The sequence below is a fragment of the Nyctereutes procyonoides genome, unplaced genomic scaffold, assembly GCF_905146905.1.
Source record: "Nyctereutes procyonoides isolate TBG_1078 unplaced genomic scaffold, NYPRO_anot_genome, whole genome shotgun sequence".
Classification (NCBI taxonomy): Eukaryota; Metazoa; Chordata; class Mammalia; order Carnivora; family Canidae; genus Nyctereutes; species Nyctereutes procyonoides.
The window spans coordinates 23,203,845-23,225,990 of NW_026575117.1; the positions used below are offsets into that span (position 1 = coordinate 23,203,845).

The following is a 22,146-nucleotide window of genomic DNA, read 5'->3' on the forward strand; positions in this document are numbered from 1 at the left end:
CCTGGGATGGAGCTCTGAGTCGGGCTCCCTGCTCAGTGGTGAGTCTCTTCCTCTGCCTCTGCCCTTCCCCTGCTTATATGCACGTGCACACGTGCTCTTTCTCTCTCTCTCTCTCAAATAAATAAATAAATAAATAAAATCTTTTAAAATATATTGAATAAAAGATCAATGGGCATGTGCTGCAGCGAGCTTTGGGTGCCCCGGAGTTAGGCCTTTCTGTATCCAGTAGGGGAGGGGACAGCCACTGGGAATTTCTGAGCAAGAGGGTAACATGATGGAAACAGGCATTAAGTCCTGCTCTACAGAGGGAAACTGGTGGTATTTCTAAAGCACAAGGCAGAGCCCTAAATTTCCTCTTATCACTTGTTCCAAGTGCTTCTTGGTGTCTAACTTAATGTTTCCTGCTATAATCAAAGTCCAAGTTGTCTCATCGGAGTTGGAAAACAGCTGGACAGGGCCCAGCAGCTGGAAAGAAAAGTTATTCTCCCATTTCTGTCAGAGAGAACCCGCATATCCTGGTGGAACAAGAGTGTGCGCCAGGGTTCTGGGCCAAGCTGGCAGAGTCCTGGGGCACGGAAGGGCACTGGGGCCTGCATTGATACAGGGGTGTGGTGTTGGAGCAATTGGAGCCCCCATGGGATTAGAAGCCCTGGACTGGTCCTGAGGTGCTGTCCACCCCCTTCCACCCACCCCCCCCCCGACACAGGCGTACACACTGTCCCTTTGAAAAGCTTGCAGGCATCAGTACAGGCGTGCCTACCCTCCTCTGCTCCATTGTGAGGGCAGAAGAGATGAGACTGAAAGAGGTCTCTGGGCCTGGCACTAAGGGCTTCAAAGAGGAAAGACAAGTATGATTCAGGGAAGGGCAGAGGAGAAGAGATGAGGAGGAGGGTCTCATTCAGCTTGTTGGGGTGCCCATCTGACACCTGAGAGGGGGATCTGCCAGGATCAAGGGAGGGGGCAGGTGTCTGTAGTTTCTAGTCCCCCACTTTGACCATCCCCAGGCTGGGGGGAGCGGGCATGAGTTCAAGTCTGTCTTGTCCTCCAAGGATCCTCCTCTGCTGTTGCCCTTGTCCCATTTCCTGCCCCTGTCATCCGCAGCAGCCTCTGTGGGAGTCCCAGGACTCCAGTCTCTAAAGGAGGAAGTCTTCTTGAGCACAGAATTTCTCACCCACCCCTGGGCTCCCAGGGCAAGTGGGACATTCCATTTAAAAGGTGAAGCAGGAACAGGTGAGTAGACAGTGCAGAAAAGAGAGAGGACTCAGAGACACAGGTGGGAGGAGCACTGAGCCACCTCTGCTGCCCGCCTCCACCCCTGCCACCTTCCTACCGACCACTCAAGGGCTCCTTCCTTCCTGTGTCCTGACCCCAAAAATTCCAGCACAGCAGCAAATAGCTCTGGGACACCTAAAAAAGCCAGGTAGGCAGACATCTTCTCAGAATACCCTGTCCCCCCTCTCTGAGGACCTTCACTTTCCCATCCACCTGGGGCTACCATTCACACTGTGCTCTATGTGAATAGCACCCCCTGGGGGTATGCCAAGTCCAGGAAGTCAGTGCCAGCAGATAAGTAGGAGGGCAGAATTGGACACTTTTCTATGTTCCAGGCAAACAATAGGGACCTTTCCAGGAAGCTCGGGGGAGGGAGTTGGCTGTAAGAGGATCCCTGGGTGGATGCTCATGGGGTGGCTTGAACAGGTTTCTGCATTTTCTGCGGATTGCTTAATTAGACACCTACATAGTGCTCTCGGCTAATGACCACGTCTCCCAGGGAGGTGGCAGATAAAAGGGTGGGTAGCTTGAGAGTGTCAGGTGAAGGTCTCAAAGACAGCTACCTGAGAATGGGAGCAGGAGAGGTAGAGCATTGTGGAATTTCCTTGGGCCAGTGCAGACTAAATACTATGGAGAAGAGGGAGTGTCTTTTCCGCAGCAACGGAGAAAAGAAGCAGTGGGCTCAGGGCCTGTTTCTGCCTCCAACATTAACATCCTGTGTGAGCTTTCAACTCCTGGCTGTGGTTTGCCCTCTTGAGAAATGGGGAAGGTCATCTCCTGTGCCTCTGTAGTCACTGAGGCCAGATGAGCCCAGACATGTGCGCATCTCCGGTGGTTGGCGCTCCGAGGTGGAGAGCAACCAGGTGTGTTTCCAGGCCCCTACAGGGTAGGTTGGAAAGGGAGCCAGGTAGGGCGGAGAAGGGCATCACTGAGCACCATGAACTCCAACCGGACAATCTGGAGCCACTCGGGGATCTGAAGCAGAGCTTCAATAATGGGCTAAGGACCAGGCTGCAAACATTTCAGAGCTGCTCAGAGGGTATGGGAGAGGCCAAGCAATATAGGCAGTTCTCTGCTGAGGGGTGGAGGAGTGGCTGGATCAAACTGTGTGTGGTTCCTCAGCGCCTAGTCCCAGCACTCCGTAGCCCATCCTTCCCAGAACTGGGGTTGTCAGGCTGGGGGTCATAGTGGCCCCCAGCCCTCTGTTGGGCAAGCCAGACAAATGTTTGCCAAAAACAGCTTACATAGGGAAGGTGGCAAGACCCAGGTCAATGTTGTTTTTGTGCTGCCCAAACAATGCCATGCTCCATGGGCTCCCGAGCACCACAGCCCTGTTGGGAGGCCTGGAGCTGGGCCCCTGAGAAGCTTGACTGATGGGAACCACAGGGTTGTGCACCATGGGGGAGCTATACTGATGTCACCCTGCCCCTAAGGGTGTCTCTGGGGTGCCGGAATCCTGGCTTTGACCTGTCTTTGACCTCATTCCTGCCATCCTGGGAAGGCCTGAACGCCTTATGAGGATGGATCTGGCAAGGGGCTGCAGACTGTTAGAAGTGGTAATTTCCCCTTGTGCTTTTGATGGAAATATTCATTTCTGCCCATTTCAGAGGTGGAATGAGGTTGACAAAGATAATCAACTGTCATGGAAACTTTGGACTTTAGGGGAAAGACTGTATTTTGAAGCGAGGCAGGCCTAGATTTGAAATTTGGCTTTAAGATATACTAGCAGTGTGACTTGGGGCAAACTAGCTAACTCCTCTACTCATGGGTTCCCAGTGGCATAAAATGGGACATTGGGACCCTCATCACCATGGGTGATTGTGAAGTTTCTTCCTCTAAGGAAATAAAACCATTCCTTTTACTGCATAACCTGAATGCTTTCATGTTGAAAAGCAGGAAAAGGGACTGCATTCAGTTTCATTCAGTAAACATTTTTGAGCAAAGGTATTTGCAGTTTCAAAGAGTCAATGATTTTGTGTCTTTAAAAACCCTTTAAACATCTTGGAAGGAAGGAATATTTGGAAACTCTATTATATTTGGCAGTTATCATTAGTCTTTTTTGTTACCCGCTCAGAAAGTCTTTATCTGTGTAGTTCCAGAACTCAAAACAATGGGTGGAAGCAGAAAGCATGCTTAACCACACTCTTCGATAGTGGAACCGGCTACCTTCAAAAGTAGTGGGCACCTCGTCCCTGTGCAAGTCCAGGCAGCAGCTTCATCTTTCGTAGGGGCTGGAGAAAGCGTTTCCTGCATTGCAGGGTGGAAGGGAAGGTTGTTCGGTACCGGGGTCCCTCCTGAACATGGGAGCGAATTCTGAGATCACCCAGATTCCCCAGCTGCGGATTAGGGGAATATTCCCCACAGGCCTTCCTGACTCCCTCTCCGGAGCACAGCCCCTTTTATCTGGACCAGATTGACTCTAACAGCTCTCTTCTTCCCTAACTATTCTTTACTACGATCAAAGACTCTGTGTCTATGCACACTCTTGCCCTGCTACGTGTCTCAGAACCAGCTTCTATTCTGGGTGGATCTTTTCCCTGTGTTCTAAACCGTCCCTAGCCGGATGAGGGATTAACAGTCAAGCAACTATTCATGGCATTCCCTCTAGGTACGAGGCGCTGGTGTAAGAGCAGAGAGGGAAGGCAAGAAATTAATAGGCCCAGTCCTTAAGAGGCTTCAGTCTCTCTTTTGGAAACAAGCTTGGCACAAGTAGAAAGTCAACAGAGGGTAGAAGGCTGCAGGACAGGACAATGGAGTGGTAAAGGGCCATAGTAGGCGTGCTCCGGAGAGAATAGATAACTGTCATGGGCTGAGGCAGTGCAGTGAGCTGGGCCAGTGGATTTTGGGCACCAGATTACTGACTTGGGTGGGAGAGACCCAAAGTCCACCTGGCGGTTACAAGCCTGTTTGGGGCAGTTAATATCAATGTTGATAGAAGAGAACTTGGATGGTGAGCTCGTTAATAATTGACCATATTTAACGTGTGTAGGTTGCATTATTCAAATGGTACAGAATAATTTCCAGTGAAAAGTTTCCCTCTTACTCTGTCATGGATCCGCTCCCAGCTCCCTCCTCGGAGGTGACCCCTGTTACCAGTGTCTGGTGTGTCCTTCCTGAGATGCTCTAGGCCAGCCTAAGCCAAGACCCATGAGCTAAACCCAGCCCACCACCTACCTCATGTTTTATGAGCCATGAGCCAAAAGTGGTGTTTATATTTTAAATGGCTGGAAAAAAATAAGATTTTTTGATTCATTAACATTATATGAAGTCTGGGTCTTAGTATCTACAAGGAGAGTCTTGTTTACAGCCACGCTTATTCATTTATGCTTATTTGTTTATACTGATCGATTCGTGCTCATGTGTTTATGCTACTCGTCTACACGTTGTCCATAGCTGCTTTTGTACAACAAAGGCAGAATTGAATATTTGCATCAGAGACTATATGGCCCACGAGATATTTATTGGTCCTGAAATATATGGCCCTGAAAATATATACTCTCTAATCCTTTACATAAAAAGTTTGATGACCCCTGCTCTGTAGAATCATATAGGTAGTCACAAATTATTTCTTAACCCAAATGGTAGCATACTAAGTTCATTGCTCTGCCACTCACTGTCTTCATTTACTGTATCTTGGAGACTATTTCCCATCAGTACTATAATATGGCTTGTCATGGCATGGTAAATCTTTTTTTTTTTTAAACAATTTTTTTAAATTTTTATTTATTTATGATAGACACACAGAGAGAGAGAGAGGCAGAGACACAGGCAGAGGGAGAAGCAGGCTCCATGCACCGGGAGCCCGACGTGGGATTCGATCCCGGGTCTCCAGGATCGCGCCCTGGGCCAAAGGCAGGCGCCAAACCGCTGCGCCACCCAGGGATCCCCATGGCATGGTAAATCTTAATTTGATTTTAGGCATGCTAACTTTAAGGCAAAGTTTAGTTACCCTCAAGGAAAATGCCCAACAAGTGGTTGGGCTCCAGGGGGAATGAAGCTTGGAGCATGGAAGTGGAGATGTGAGAAACGTCTACGGGGAGGTCTCCAGTGAGGATCTGTGACCTCAGCCTATAGATGAAAGATTTCACTTTATACAGGTGAAGCGTTGCATTCTGAGCACCGCACAGGTCAACTATGGATGTTAATAGTCAGATGAACATAAAGACCATGGACAAGGAACATTAAACCAACACCTGGAAGAATAGTGAATACTACAGGCAACTTAGAGTCACCTTCTTGAATGAGGAGCTAGTAACAGGTGCTGTGCAGTAGTGAACAGAGCAAGAGGGTAGTGGATCTGAGTGCCTCCTACTCATTCACCACTTCATACCTGTCACCTTATTTAAATTGTTACTCTCTCGGGTAGTATCATTTGCCTCACTTTACAACCTAGGAAATTGAGGCCCAGAGACGCTAAATGATTTTTCTCACAATCAGTGCTTCAGGTGAATGTCTAGTTGTGTTAAAATGTGAGTCCATCTGACTTTTTTTTTTCTGTGTGACTTTAAAGACTTCTCTTTCAGTTCTACCATCCAAGATGCCAAATCAGATGGAGAGTCACTCCCCAGCTTTGACAAGCCACTCTTCCTCCTGCCCTCAGCTCCCTCATCTGCAGAATGGGGCAGTTGTCTCCATTCTTTTCCTTCCCACTCTCACGTGGCCTAATTCTATTGCGGGTGAACCGTAAGGGAAAGGGGGTGTCTCCGTAAGAGGCAGATGCAGAAAATCGGAAGAGGAGAGGAAGGTGAGTTTAGCAAACACCATAGGGCAGGCCAGTCATCTGGAATCTGATCCGTAAGAAAGTGCTATTCTTTGATGTGAAGGAGGAGTCTAGAAACCTCTCCTCCTAAACTGAGAACTTGCCCATCACCCTCGGTGCCTGGTACCTGAGCTCCGCTTCAGCACCTGGGCGTGCCCTGCTGGAAGGGGTTGCGCCTGGGGCTGGGGGAGATGTGGACAGCGCCCGGCAGGTCCTTCCTGCGTCTGCAGGCTCTGCTTGGCTCGGCGCTCAGGGTTTCGGGTTTCGGAGGAGCTGCAGCTAGAGGGCTGTCTGCTGTTACCAAGTTGCAAGCAGGGTGGGGAGGGAGGGGAAGGAGAGCGGGTGAGCCGTCAGACCCCAGGAGCCGGGGGTGTGAGTGTGTTTATATAGGACTCAGCCAACCTGCAGTTTCAGATTTCAGACCCCCGCTTTATCAGGAGACTTGCCCCTTGTTTTCAGTCAATGCTGGTGCCGGGAGAGAGCTGACACCAGAGCCTTCCTGGAAGGCTAGGGAAATTCTGGATTCCCCGGCTCTCTCCCTGTCTCCTTCCTTCTCATGGGAGCTGCATCGGCCACCCTTGGCAATTTTCTGTGATCTGGAGTGTTGTCTGCTTCCTTCCCAATCAGCTGTCTGCGTCTTCCTGTTGGTTCCTGAATTCCAGCAAGGGAGGTAAAATCTGGGGTCTGGGGGACCTAAGCTAGGAAGAACTTCCCGTGGCAAGGAGGGGGGCAGGGAGACCCACATGTTGGGCAAAGGGGAGTGGTTCACAATGAGAGAGAGAGAGAAGGAGGAGGGAGGCAGGAGGGAGGGAGGGAGAGAGAGAGAGAGAGACAGAGAGAGAAAATATGTGTGTGTGGGCGTGTGTATTGGCACTTCTGTTATATTTGGAAAGCAAATTTCCTTTTCTTCCTTCTTTCATTTAATTCCTTTCTCTACTAACAAATAAGAATATCCCATGAATGTCCATCTTCCTTGAGAGTCTCCTATCAAAAAGTTAGAAAAACCTTCTGACTTTTAGGACGTGTATTTCCTCCCGTGGAGGTAGGGGGCTACAGAGGGAGCTTAGGGACTTGGTTCTGTACTGGAGGTAACGCTTCTGGAGGACTAATGCCCCTAGAGCCAGCCTTGGTTTTTGCAGGTGCTTGGAAACACTCTCCCTAAAAGCTAACTGTAAGTCCTGTCGTTGCCTGTGTTGTGGGAAGGTGTAACCGGTCTGGGTTCTAGCATGGTCTCCATGTGGAATTAGCTTAAACCAAGCTAGAGAGATCAAAGCTCTGAGAGACAAGTGCCAGGAGCATTTTCTTCTTGGTTTCTCAGAATTGGGCAGGATGTAGGCCAATGCCTGGGGCAGGAGGTGGGTGGGTGAGAGGGCAAGAGGGGGCTTGGCATTCCTCCTGAAAGCCTAAATTTGGGTGGGGAGGTGATTGGTGGGTGGTGGGTAAGGCTGGCTGCATGTGGGGCTGCCTTTCCGAATTGGCGTCATGTTTCTCAGTGGCCAGGAGCAGAGACCAGAGCCCTACCTCCTTTGGGGTTGGTGGGCAGGCAGCCTGCCGTAGCTGCTGAGACCCATTTGTACTGTCATGACCATGGGCAGCACATGCTGTGTGGTGGGGTCCAGCAGGGATGGTGTGTGGGCCAGACCAATGAGACTAGGCAAGAGACTGGAGGTGGCTTTTGAAAAGCAGATTTAGAGTGATGAGATAAGCTTTGGGAGTGGACTGCGGCAAAGCGAGCTGGAGGCAGAACATGGAGTGGATGGAAAGGAATAAAGAGAGGGGATCAGGGAGTCCCAAGCTCTGGTACGTTCCAAAGCTGCGGCCAGCCAAGGAACCTCAACTCTCAATATAGATGTAACCTCAAATAGGTGAGAGAACCAGGGTTTGTCTACTGACTTCTGGATACAGTGAGATAAGTGGGTGAGAGTCGATGTGGGCAGGGCAAAGGGCAGTAAAGACACATTCTCAGCAAGGAAATTGTATAGTGCAGTTAAATCTGGGATGTAATCACACAGCTATTTATTAGGCAATATAATTAATGGGTTGTATATTATAGTTATTTTTGAAACTGTGGGTATTAAAAAAATTATTTTGGGGGGGGGCACCTAGGTGGCTCAGTCGGTTGGGTGTCTGCCTTTGACTCCGGTCATGATCCCAGAGTCCTGGGATTGAGCCCCATATCAGGTTCCCTGCTTGGTGGGGAGCCTGTTTCTCTCTCTCCTGCTGCAGCTCCCCCTGCTTATGCTCTCTCTCTCTCTCTCTCTCTCTGTCAAATAAATAGATAAAATCTTTTTTTAAATTATTTTTTATTTATATCACCATCTACTCCCAGAGAGATTTCCAGTGTCTTTTTTTTATTTGACAGATGGTGTGATGCATAATTTTGGCCAACAGATAACAATAACCCTCCCTTTTATTCGATTGTGCAGAGCTTCCCAGCACAGAGTGCGCTTTCACAGACGCTGTCCCATTCTGGCTCAGTTCAGCAGATGTTTACCAATCGCTTTCCTTTCCTGAGTATTGTGTTAGATATTGAGCACATGGGTGGCTCAATATCTAACAGACACGGAAATACCTGGTATTGGAACACACGGGTGGCTCAGTGGGTTAAGCGTCCAGCTTTGGTTTTGACTCAGATCATGATCTCATGGGTTGTGAGACTGAGCCCCGTGTGATGCTCTGCACTCAACAGGAAGTCTGCTTGATATTCTCTCTCTCTCAAACCCCCCCTCCTTCTCGCTCTCCCTCTCCCCCAGCTTGCGCTTGCATGCATTCTCTCTCTCAAAAAAAACAAAAACAAAAAAAAAACCTGGTTCTGTCCTCAAGGGTCTCCTTACAGTCTAACTGCAGTCCCATAAGGAAGACAGAGAGAATATCATTCCTTCCACAAAGATGAGGAAACCACAACTGAGAGGTACCAAAGGACACATGGGTAGTCAGCAGATGGTCAAGGATGAGGATCAAGATCCAGGGCCTTTGTTGTGTATTCCCTCTACACCACAGTACTGCGTCAGCTTCCCTGTCCTCTTCATCCTCCATGCCCTCCCCATTGGAACGATGAGCAAGAAAGCAATAATCTGTGACTGCCAGAGTGGAGCAGCTGCTCCCTGGAAGGAAGTCAGTTCTCACTGGGCTCCTAACTGTATGTCTGAAATGACGTCCGTGGGTCTGTGTCTGTGTCATGCTGCTGATTTGCTGCCCTCGACCACTCACCAGAGGCTGCCTTTATCTCTCAGATAATCTTTGACTTGGTGGGGCTGTCTTCTTCCCTCTTCTCCCTGTCTTATCCCTGACAGGCAAGGGGACTGTGCCATCCAGGGGCTCACCGAAACTTGGGAGGCTCCACGTGGAGGTAGATGCTCACTGAACACTGGATTTATTAACACAGCAACCAACACTTGCTCAGGTCTTTGTAGCAGACAAAGCACGTTCACGTAAGCAAAACAGCATGTTTGTTGATTGGCTCCATCTCCCACATTTGTCCAGCTCAGGTCTCCTGGAAAGGTCCAAATCTCTAAAGCTTAGGGTTTTTCTCTTAATTTCCAGTCATCTGGCCTAATGATTATCGATTTTTGGTCAGTGACAGAGTTTTCACCAATCTGAGGTGAAATGAGAGAAATAGGGAAAACATACTGATTTTTTTTTCCCCCAAAAAGCAAACTATATTCAGTTCAAAGGTTTTCTTTCAAGGGCTGGAGATATGCTCCAATTTTTATTCTGGGATTATGGCTTTTTTATTCTTTTCATGAGCTGGTGGTGAGAGTAGATGGCAGTTGGGCTTTTAAAATGTCCTTATTTGGCAAAATAAAAAGCTGGCAGCCTTATAGTGGTTCCTTAAATTTCATTTTCTGAAATGTAACTGGTATACGAAATCCAAAAATCTTGCCTCCAGGCAGGACCTTCTCCAAACAGATGAGAATCTCTCTGATAACAGCTCTTTGGGGCAGATTCCTGAAAACCTGGATTTGGGTCTTGTCCCCACTGTTCTTTCCCGGTGGGTCCTTGGGTCATGATAAACTCATAATGAGTCTCGGGTTTCTCATTTTTAAAAGTTGTGGGAGGTTCTTACCTCCCAGACAAGGCCACTCACTGGAAAAGGAATGTGCTCTCACTTCCTCTTTATCAGAGAGCCAGAGACTCTCCCTTCTGTGAGGGGCTCCAAGATCAGGCTTTGCCGGTTCCTATTCCTGTAGTTATCTCTTGGAAGGGATGGAAGTCATCTTCTATCCTTGGAAGAGAGAGGGAATTTGTGGATCAGATTATGGGAGCAGCGTGAGGTATATTTTGTATTTGGTGTCCAGTGTTGGTCACTTAGATGGTCAAGAGTTAAGGGCGTTTAAAAATCTTGCGATCGATTTTTCAAAGGGTGGATCTTCCTGAACTCTCAAGAATATAAACGGTAACTCTCCTTAAACCTGCAGGCTCCTGGAGGCATTAGAATGTCTGAGGTGTTCAACCTTCTGAGGACTCAGGCCTGGAATCGCAAGAAATATGTGGGGATCTCCAGGCAGCCCAGCTGCCAGACTAAGGCACGTGGTTGGGTGTGTACATGTGTGCAGACCTGTAGGGGAGAGAGCATGAAAGGGAAAATCGGTTTGAAATCGCCCTAGACATTAAACTAGATGCTCTCTATGAGATTTATTCTAGGACCCTTTTTCTGAAAGTAGACGCCAAGGAGTCTCTTTGTAGGAGAGAATTTTCTGACTTTCCCCATTTTCGTGTCCTGAATCAGGAGCTCTCCTGGCCTAGGAAAGCAGCTGGGGTTTGACTCGGGTTGTTAAATCTGAGGGAGTGAGTAACACCCTCACCTCAGGCTTGCGTGGGGCAGAGGAGAAGTAAAACAAACGGGTGAAAAAAAAAAAAAAACAAAAAAAAACAGGAGGCTTAGGTTCTGACCTGGGGGACCAAGCCCAGGTGTGTAAAATGAGGGCAGTGAATTGGATTATCGTCATCCTGCTTAACTCTGCACACCTCAGCTCTCCATTTGATTGATGATAGGGCCTTTCCCAGAACTTCAGGTAAACTTACTGCCCCAAGAAGTGAAGTCTGCAGGTCTGTGCCCAGTAACTTGTTGGAAAAGTGTCTGTTGGCTTGAGGTGGTGGGATGAGACAGGTGTCCTTAAGACAGAAGATCCAGGGTCAGAACTGAGCAGCCTACCTGGGATGACGTGCCTCGGAATGGCGAAGTCCTTAACAATCACCAGTAAGCCCCTAAAATGTACAGCTAGAGCCAAGAGATCTGAGAGCAGCAGTTGCCCAATAGTGCTCACAGTTATAGGCCAGGGTTAGTTTCCCATTTAAAAGCCTCCTGAGGCCATGAAACGGGCATCAGGAGAAACATGCCAAACCTGTTCCTCTGTGTGCTGGCTGTGTTGCTTCTCACCCAGAGTGGCCCCTCTCCATCATCTTTCTCACACTCAGTGTCTTCTTCTTCCTTCAGCCCAGCTCTCCACCCCTGAGTGTTCCCAGTGGCTTGGATGCTTGTTCCCCTGGGAAGGCCTCCAAGGAGTGGGTAGCACAGATGAAGCTGTGGGGTGGTGATATGGTAGAGAGAGACCTGGAAGACCAATGAGGTGGGCAGTCAGGAGGCATGCTTGGAATATTCGGGCATGTCTATACCTGAAGTCCAGCCAGACAACAACACATGGCCTCTGCCAGTTCTGTTCAGGTGGAAAGACCCCGCATTCTTATGGGGCTGTTGGGCTGGTCTTTGGATCCTCTCTTTTGTGCCATGCCAACTTGCCAAGGACCTGGCTCGAGGCTGCGGGAATCCAGGGACCCAGGAAAGATCCAGATTGCGATGAGCAAGTGCTTTGAATGACTGTCAACATCTGTAGCCTAAATTACTCTGGTGGCTCTCCTGAAACCTGTGTCTTCAGGGGCTGGAGGAGCAGTATAGACAGCTCTACAACTGGTCGTCTGAAACCTTGAGGCCTGTGGATCAGAATGGTAACGTGATGCACATACTGTGTACTACGTCAAGCCTCCAGCCAGGTCTGGAGCAGCGTCAAGATCAAACATGTTAATGTTTCTGCAGCAAGGCTTATCTAAAGAGTCACATAACTAGGATAAATAAAGGCTATAAAGAGCCTCATGCTGTGCAGGTCACATTGTTGCTAATTAGGTTCAAGTCAGGTTGGGGTCTGCCATCCACTGGGTTAGGAAAAACATTCAGTTTTCAGATGGTTTGTGGATTTGAGGGTGCTGTCGAGGCATTGTGGTTCTGTCCTGCCTCGTAGAATCCTTTTGGGTAGAACTAGCGTTCCCATTTTACAGAGGAGGAAGCTGGGGCTCAGAGAGGATCAATAACTTCAGCCAGTTTGGGTGATTCCGGTCCAGAGCTCTCTGCTTCCAGACCCAGGCTTCTTCCTCCAAGGTATGACACACTTTACCTCTCTAGCAGTGAGTGAAAGAGAGTTGAGGCTAGGGGTGGGGAGCTCTGACTTTGGCATCATCCCCAGTGAGGGAGGTGCTTTCTGCACATCTGATCAGGATCATTTATTGGCTTGTTATTATTTAAACATTGACTTGTGGGATCCCAGTAGGCTAAAAGCTCAAAAGAGAGGAAACTAAAGTTCAGTCAACTTTGTGGCTTACAAGAAGAATCCAGCTGGCTTCATGGGGGCTGAGAGAGCCAAGAACAAATGAGGTCAAATTGGGTTTAGTGAGAGAAGCATCATCTACAGTGGAAACAACCCCCGTGCAGAACCAGTGGAATGCACAGTGCTTCCCGCTTCCCCACCCATTGCCTGGCTGTGGAAGTCTTGCCTTGAGTAGAGACTGCTCTTATGAGAAGGACTGTCTGGAAGGATCACAAAAGCCAGATAAGGGTGAGAGTGATGTGCAGCATGAAATAAGAATTCAATTAGAGGGTCTCAGTGATCTTCATTAGTGATGTGAAAAAAAGGTCAAAGGAAATGGTAATTTAATCTGCCGAAGATACACCGTGTGCTTTTAACCCTTCATTGGAAACATAGGCATTGGTCTATTGTGAAGCCAATGGCATAAATAACCTCCCTCCTTCTGCCTTCTGTGGGCTGTCAGAGGACAGCTGCCTTTCCTGGGCCATCCCTAGGTCGGATAAGATCTGAACTCCTGAAATCTAAGTCCACGGGTGTCCATGGTACTCCTGTGCGGTGAGGAGCCTGCTGCCAGTGGACTCTGCTCTGGTAAGGGAGTGGCTGTGCTGTGCTGTGCCCTTCACAAGGAAGATACCCATTAGGAAGGGTGGTAGGTTCGTTGCCATAGAACCAAAGAACATCTGCTCCAGCCAACTAGAGAACAGATGGGAAATAATTATTCTTAAAGGGACCTTTAGCTCATGGAATTGGTGCCGGGAAGTAGTTTATCTGAAGAAGACCTGAGGGGCAGATCAGACCCCTTGGCCTGAGAGCACTGTGAGGCTCTTAGGCAGCAAAGGACCCACATGTGCTTTGGGAAGTGTAGGAAAAAGAAGACAAAATTTTTTTTTTCTCCCCCGAATAATGGCTGTCCTCTGAGAACATGTCTCAAAGCTGAGTCAGCTTGTTGGCCCAGAGCTCCCTGACTCCCTTTGTCAGCAGTGGTCACCTGCCATCTTCCTTAGGGATCTTAACTCCCCACTGTGGTTACTGGCTCCCTCCTAAATATCTTAGGAGCTTTTCTAAGCTGAGGAGTAGTAAGCCTTCCTGTTTTCTCTGACCCTTACTCTCATCCTTGCCCTCTCTGATGACCTGATCTCCAGGCTGGCCTGGTTTTCTGCTACCCTTGGGCAAGGTTCCCAATCTCTTTCCTTCTTCCTTCTTCTTTGCTCACCTTCCTTTCCTCCTCACACCAACCAAATGCACAGACTTAATGAGACGTTGGGTCCTCCAGAAGTCATCTTGTCCCTCTTTCTGCTATTAATTAGGACTTCAGAGTACATGCTACTGAAGCTACTCAAAGAAGCTTAACCCCCCAAAGAGGATTTTATTGTAAGGGTCAGAGAAATGGCTGAGTCACATGAACAAACTAGAACCAAGAAGATGAGTGCCACAAGTACAATGTTGTTTTGCTCCCCTCCCCATGCAGACTTCAGTCTCTCCTCTCACTGCAGAGAGGCTGCTCAGTTTCATGGTCCGTCTACAGGGTGCAAAAGATGGCCTCCAGCACCCCCCTGGTGTACAGGTCCCCTGGAGAAGGACTGATCTCTTTTCTCTCTCAGTCCCAGTTCCCATTCCTGGGGAGGAATGCGTTGAGACCAGGTAGCTACCTGTGTAATGAAGAGTAGTGTTAAGTTTAGGCACACCGCTGTTAGCACTGTAACCATGTGGGTATTGGGGTGGGGGCAATTTCTAGAAAGGATGTGTACTTTCTGGTACACGTTAACCCTTCTTGGGTCTCCAAGCCTCGAAGAGTTTCGCTTGAAGACTTTACACACCCCTGACCTCCCTTGTTCAGCTCTTTTCCTGCCTGATCATGGAGACTGGTAGGTACCTAGTCGGTAGCTAGCACCACGACTGAAGGAACCCAGGGCATAGCTGTGGTGTCACTACCATTCCCCGTAAGTGGAAAAGGCATAGAACCTGAACCTCGAAGGCCATTCAGGCCCCCACCTTACCCATAGGTAGAATTCTATCCTTTTAGTAAAGTCCTTTATAAAAGATTTTATTTTTCCATCAGACACTAGGATGTCAACATCTAAAAGCCTCACAGCTGGAAAGCCCATGACTGTGTCTAAATTCAGTTATTCATGATGTAATTGAATCCATTGTCCTTCATTCCATGTTGGGCTCATGAGGAAGACCAATGCCCACCATCTTGTTTAGGTTAGGATTGAATCAGTGCCTATGAAATCATCCTCTTGCATGAGACAACGGGAATTTGGGCCAGGGTATAGGGGATTTGGAACCATTTCTGGCTGGCTGCTGCCTTTTATCCAAATGAACCTCAGAGAAGTGACAGATTGTACGGGGGTCAAATTATATACTCTTTTCATGTCGCTACACCCCTTTTCCTTCATGGCTTCCTCTGCTAAACCTCTCCCTTCCATCTGCTGTAATGACAGACCTGGAGCAGAAGTCCTGGGGTTGGAAGGCACAGGGGGGAGGCAGGCCCCACTTGGCTGTGCTCTGTGAGGGGCATGTGGGAGGGGAGGGGGAAAACTGAGTACTTCCCTCTGATCTTGCCTGACTCCCCTGGAGCCTGGGAGGTGGGGGTGTCTCCTCGTGCAGCAGAGGGAGGGCCTGCAGGGGCCCAGGAGCTGGGCTATTTCTGTAACACAGAACACATCTGCAGCCAGCCACAGAGAAGGTCAAACTCTGGGCGCAGGGCTGGAATGCAAGGGGCCAGGCGGTGGGGAGAGCTGTGGTTTCACCCCTTCTGGCAGCTTGGAGGGCCCCTGCAAAGCCCTTTGGGGAAGGTGGGGCTGGTGGGGCAGGGAGGGACTTGGTCCTTGGTGCTGATGGTGTGACGCATTGGAGGGGGGTTGGGGCATGGTGCAAAACCCAGATACCTATTGCACAGAGGTGGGGAGGAATTTAACTCCAAGGTGTGGGGGCACTAGTTCACGCTCTCTGCCGTGAAAAAACTCAGGTCAGGCAAAGCATGGTGTGAAGGGAAAGTGAAATAGCGCTGAGGCAAAGGCAGTAAGGCTCAGGCAAGCACAGGTGAGTGAGTGTGTGCAGTGCTCAGAGATGGGGACAGGTGTGGGGGTGAGTTTACTGTGAGCTGTGCAGTTCAGTCCCAGGCCCCTGCCAAGATAATTTGTATTTGTAGTCTTTTTCTTAATGAGGACCCCTCAGGGGTACCTGGGTGGCTAGGTCAGTTAAGTGTCTGCCTTTGGCTCAGGTCATGATTCTGGGGTCCTGGGATCAAGCCCCTGCTCAGCAAAGAGTCTGTTCTCCCTCTCCCTCTGTGTTCTCTCTCTCAAATAAATAAATACATGAATAAATCTTTAGAAAAAATGAAGACCCCCCTCAAATTGTATAAGCTTTAGGCCCCACAAGAGCTGGCTGTACCCCAGCATCCCCATGCATTGAAACACTCACCTGCTCTCATTCCCTTGCTGCCACTTCGTGCAGCCCCGCACGCCCCTAGACGTACTCCTCCTGGTGTCTCCCGTGCCTCACCCTCATTTCCACGCAAGCCTGTCTGTGCTCTGGGGCTTCTCGAGTATCTGTTTATAGTTAGGAAATTGCCCTGTTCCAGCTCTGCATTTGTGACAGAAGGACCATCCTTGACCAAACCTAGCTACTGCTTGAGCTTTGACCACCCTGCTGTTGGCCTGCCTCTTTTTTGCACCTTCAATGAATGATCTCTTGGTCTATGTTCCTTCCAGTGCTGTGGGGCTTCCCTAGCTGAACCCAAACCTCTGTGATGGGGATAGGGCTCCTGATGGGAAAGTAGTCCAAGAGATATGCTCTGTCAAAGAACCTGAAATCCTCATGTCTCTGTGGCCTCTGTTGTCCCTCTCATTCACTTTCAGGGCGAGGCAATTCCCTGCCTCCTGTCCAGTGGGCCCCAAGGGGCAAGTACTTGCCCACATTGTACGACTGAGTGGGTGCAGTGCAAGCTCTAGAACTTGGGTCCTCTCAATTAACTCCTGCCCAGTGACATTATCCCTGGAATTGACTTGCTTTTCAACTTCCAAGTATGATATGACACAGGGAAAAAAGAAATATCCATCTCCCAGTTCAGAGTATGCCAGGAGCAGATCTCCCTCCCATTTGAGATTCTCAGGTGTTGATTTTTCCCCTCCCATTTGAGATTCTCAGGTGTTGACTTTAAGGATAGGAGGACAGGGGACCCCTGCAGATGATCGCTTGGTTTGAGGTGCCTAGTGACTTACAGGCATTACAAACTAGATTTGGGAATTGCTAAATGCCATCCTGATGAATCATTTCTCTAAGAGCAATTATTTGGCTTCCATTCTTATGTATCCAAGTGCTAAGGGGCTTTACAGTCAAAATTAGGCCATTGCTTCCCATGAATGAACAGTCCAAGACAGAGGCACAGATAAGAATGATTACCGAACATTTTTTTAAATTTTTTTTATTTATTTATGATAGTCACAGAGAGAGAGAGAGAGAGAGAGAGGCAGAGACACAGGCAGAGGGAGAAGCAGGCTCCAGGCACCGGGAGCCCGACGTGGGATTCGATCCTGGGTCTCCAGGATCGCGCCCTGGGCCAAAGGCAGGCGCCAAACCGCTGCGCCACCCAGGGATCCCTGATTACCGAACATTTACTGAACATTTTACTAGGTGCCAGTGCCTCTCTTAACTCTCTACTTGTATAATCTCGTGTAATCCTATGATGAGCCTATGAGGTAGATGCGTATGTCATCCCCTTTTTCACGGATGGGGGAATGAAAGCACAGAGAGGTTGAGCCCCTCCTTGGAGGTTGAGAGATTGAGCCCAGAGCCTCTTAGTAACTGGTAGAGCCGGGATTGGAACTGGGGCAGTCTGACTCCAGAGCCAAAAATCTCAGGACCAATGCAGATTCAACTCAGTAAAAATAAACTGAAGGATTAGTTTGTAGGATGATGCATGAGAAGGGAATTTCAAGTTGCACAATTGACATGAAGTGGGAAGGGAGCCAGCTTTGGATGGCGTCCTGAGCTGTAATCCCTGCTCTCCTGCTTCCTCAACCCATAGCTCCAGGCCACTTTACCTGACCTCTCAGGTCCTCCTCTGCAGGCGGGACCACAGTACCTACCTCGGGGAAGGGAAGCAGAGAATCTGCTTGGGTAGGTGTCACCATTTCCTTTTCTTTTCTGTGCCAGTTGTCAAGTCTTCCTGGGGAGGGCGAGGAGTGGATTCGGGAACTCAAAATTAATCCTTGTTTCGGGAGGAAAGTGTCCAGCCCATTCTCCAATACCCAGTCTTTCGGACGAGACTTTCTGCCAACCCCGTTTCCTACTGTTCCCTCCTGGGACTGCCTGGAATCCGAGCCAGAGAGGTTAGAGAGAGAGGGGCGTGGGCTTCATGCAGCTCTCAGGCAGCTGTTATCCTCTGGCCCTTCCTTCTGCAACATCTTCTTTCTTCTTCTTTTTAAAAACAAGGATATTCTCTCGCATAACCCCAGTGCGAATAAACAAATTTAAAGACCTTAACATTGGTGCAGTACTAGTACCTAATATACCGTCCGTATTTAAATGTTACCAGTTGTCCTAAGAAGGTCATTAGAATCCGATCTAGGACCATGTCTCTCTACTCCACTCTAACCTACAGTTCCTCAGCTTTTTATTTGTTTGTTTGTTATTCATGCCTTGAGGTTTTTTGAAGTGCGCAAGATCCCTCCTAGCCCTGTCTGGGCCTCATCCTGTCTTCCCAGCAACCTCCCATGCCCTCTAGCCTCACCTGGAGCAGGGCTGACTAAGGACAGGGATGGGAGGGGATCTCTGGGTGGCTCAGTGGTTTAGCGCCTGCCTTTGGCCCAGGGTGCGATCCTGTCCCGCGTCGGGCTCCCGGTGCATGGGGCCTGCTTCTTCCTCTGCCTGTGTCTCTGCCTCTCTCTCTCTCTCTCTCTCTCTCTCTCTCTCTCTGTATGTGTCATAAATAAAAAATGAATCTTTAAAAAAAAAAAAAAAGGACAGGGATGGGAGTATCCTTGTAGGTCCAACATTTAACGGTGCCCAAAATAATTATCAAGAGCAATATTTTTTTAAAAAAATCAAAATTAGTGCCACAATTTCATAAAGAACAAAATATCAGCAGTTTAAAGACAAGATCAATAGCAGTGCCACTCTAAGCCATAGCGGAGCCTCAGACAACAGGGAAATTCAGTAATACGGATCTGTTTTTTACTGAAAATACGTCATTTATCATGGCTTTTTCTCTTGCATAGTCCATGAATAAAATATTATCAGTCTTGATTACTGAGTTTTTGGCTGCCCCTTGCATTTTGTGCCCTCCTTGCCCTTCAGAGTACGTTTTCCCTTCCCATCAATCACCCTGTCCTCAGAACAAGGGGGAAAGAGAGAGAGGTGGGTCTCCCAGCCAGCCACTGTTCTCACGTCCTGGCCAGAGTGGGCGGGGGAGGGAGGGTGGGGCACAGAGAGAAGAGGAGGGAGAGGAGGGGTACAGAAGCCTGGAGCCCAGCCGGGTCGCTGGCCTGGAGCCCTCTAACAGCTTCCAGCTGCTTCCACACCCACCAGACTTCCTGCCTTGGGAGTGGTATTTGGTTGTCCTCCTCCCCCTTCTCATCAAATGTGTGATCTAAGTAGATCCTTGGATCCTCTCATCTCTGACAGTCTCTTCTCTCTTAACACTGCATGGTGCCCCTTAGTGGTTCCTCTTCTGACCCTATATCTGTCCCTATTTTCATCCATCCTGGGAGCCCATTACGGGTCTGTAACTCAACACTGTCCAAGAGCATGCACCTGGGCCAGGGTGAGTACTGGGACATTGGTCCATGTTCCACCCTCTGGGAGCTGAGCCAGGGTGGAGGGACTCAGGCGTGGTGTCAGCCCCACTGCGGACAGGTCTTGTGGCAACAGGAAAGAGCTGCGGACCAGGGTTAAAAGACCCCACCAGCGTCTAGCCTTCCCTGCCATATGACAGGCGGGTTAACTTAGCCAGGACTCTTTACCTCCTTGAACTTTAGGGTTTTTGTTAAAATGGCAGGTGGTAGTATTTTTCTGTCTACCTCATGAAACCATAAAAGAACTAAATGAGATAACAATGAGAATCGTAAAGGGTTATACTTAATATTTTCCCTCTGTCATAAAATAAATAATCCTTATTTTTATAGAGACCGTATTCAAATCTGCCCTTTCTTTCTTTCTTTTCTTTCTTTTCATTCTTTTTATCTTTTCCACGTTATTTGACCTAACTCCGTGAGAGGTGTGCAGGCTGATTGAGGGTTCACGCCCCTCCTAATCTTGAACCAGCATTTCTGTGAGACTAAAGCAGATCACTAGCAAAGCTGGAACCCCCGCCTACCCCCACACACACTTGCCCACATTCCATCACAACGTAAAACAGAGTGCGTAGGACCCAGGAGTAGTGATGGGTTGTTTTGTTTTGTTCTAATATTTCAAATGAAAGTTTCTCCGCTTGTTGAGGTATAATTAGCTTAAAATAAGCTGCATCATACATTTAAAAGATGAAATTTGATGTGTCTCATGAAACGACAAGCACAATAAAGATAATACGCTTGTGTGCATCACTCGCTGATTTCTTCCTGCCTCTTTGAAATCCTTCCATCTACCCCACCTCCGCAAACCTCTGATCTGCTGTCACTTTAGATTCATTCCCATTTTTAAACTTCATATAATGGAATCATACAGTATACATTGTTTTATTTGAGGGGTCTGGCTTCTTTCACTCAACAGAATTATTCTGAGATGCATCTATGCTGTTGTGTATATCAGTAATTCATTTCTTTCTAAGGCCAAGTCCTATCCCGTCGTATGGATGTAACACATATGTTGTATTCCCCTGTTCATGGATATTCAGGGCTTTTTGCAGTTTAGGGCTCTTACAAACAAGCTGCCATGAACATTTGTGAACAATCTTTGTGTGGACATACACTTTCATTTCTTTCGAGTAAATACCTAGGAATCAATGGATTGTGTGATAACTATACGTTTAATTTTTTTAAGAAACTGCCAGACTTTTCCAAAGTGCATGTACCATTAACATTCTCATCAGCAGTGAATGTGTTTCAGTTTACCTAAATTCTTATCAAACACTTGGTATGATTTGTCTTAACTTTAGCTATTCTAGTGGGTGTGTGTAGTGTTATTTCATTGTGGATTCAATTTGCATTTCCCTAATGACTAATGATGTTGAGTGTCTTTTCGTGGACTTTTCATGGACCACATGGTGGGATGTGTGTTTAAATCTCTTGCCCGTATTTTTTTTTTATTGTGTTGTTCGCCATCCTAATATTTAGTTGTAAAAGTTCTTTATATAGTCTAGATAAAAATCTTTTTTAATATTTTATTTATTCATTCATGAGAGAGAGAGGCAGAGACACAGGCAGAGGGAGAAGCAGGCTCCATGCAGGGAGCCCGATGTGGGACTCGATCCTGGATCTCCAGGATCACACCCTGCGTTGAAGGCAGGCACTCAACCGCTGAGCCACCCAGATGCTCCTATAATAAGTCTTGAAGCCAGAGAGTCTAAGACTTCTAACTTTGTACTTTTAAAAAAATATTTTACTTTTAAATAATCTCTACAGCCAACATAGGGCTCAAACTCACAACCCTAAGATCAAGAGTCGCATACTTAGCAACTGAGCTAGCCAGGCGCCCCTAACTTTGTATTTCTTTTTGAAAGTTTTATAGTTATTATAGGTCCCTTGCATTTCTATATGAATTTCAGAATCAGCTTGTCAATGTTTACAAAGAACTTATAAGATTATGTAGATTCAACACAATAGAAAAATACAAAAATATAGGGAGAATCAATATCCTAGCAATATGGAGTCTTCTGATCCATGCAAACATTATATATCTCCTGTTACTTATATTTTATTTAATTTCTCTCAGCACTGTTTTTATAACTTTTTGTATATAGATCTTGCACATCTTTTGTCGAATGTATTAATAGTTCATATTTTTAATGCTATTGTAACTAATGTTTTTAAAATTTCGATCTTCATTGTTTGCGGCTACTGTATAGAGGTACAACTGATCTTTCTAAATTGACTTCGTAGGGCAGCCCCAGGTTTAGCACCGCCTGCAGCCCGGGGTGTGATCCTGGAGACCCGGGATCGAGTCCCGCGTCCCGCGTCCGGCTCCCTGCATGGAGCCTGCTTCTCCCTCTGCCTGTGTCTCTGCCTCTCTCTCGCTCTCTCTGAATGAATAAATAAATAAATAAATAAATAAATAAATAAATAAATAAATAAATCTTTAAAAAGTAATAATAATAATAAATTGACTTCGTATATGGAGCCCCTCCCCACTTGTAAAAACTCAGTGTAACAGAACAGGAGCCTGGAAACACTGAGGTGCTAGCCATTTACATATGATAAGCACTTAAGAAGCATGTAACAACATCAGCATCCTTCCCTATTTTAGGTCAATTAGTCATTCCGTTACAGCCAGACCTGGCCTTAAAAGGGTGTGCGAGGAGGGGGCAGTGTAGTGAATCTGACCTTCCGCAGTGCTCTCCTAGATTGCTGGGGGTATTCTTAAGGTCAGAGGAAGTGG

The 22,146-nt window shown here is 47.8% G+C and overlaps 1 protein-coding gene across 13 annotated transcripts in view; it reads left to right on the forward strand.

The window, feature by feature from the left end:
• PLEKHA6 (pleckstrin homology domain containing A6) overlaps positions 1 to 22,146 on the forward strand; it is a 140,459-nt gene that overhangs the window by 61,719 nt on the left and 56,594 nt on the right. The window contains exon 1 of one of the 13 annotated variants that reach the window (XM_055334200.1): positions 6,403 to 6,701. The exons of the other annotated variants lie outside the window; for them this stretch is intronic. The gene's annotated coding sequence lies outside the window, so the exon portion shown is untranslated. Of the gene's footprint in view, positions 1 to 6,402; positions 6,702 to 22,146 lie in introns of those variants that run through there. 13 annotated transcript variants of the gene reach the window in all.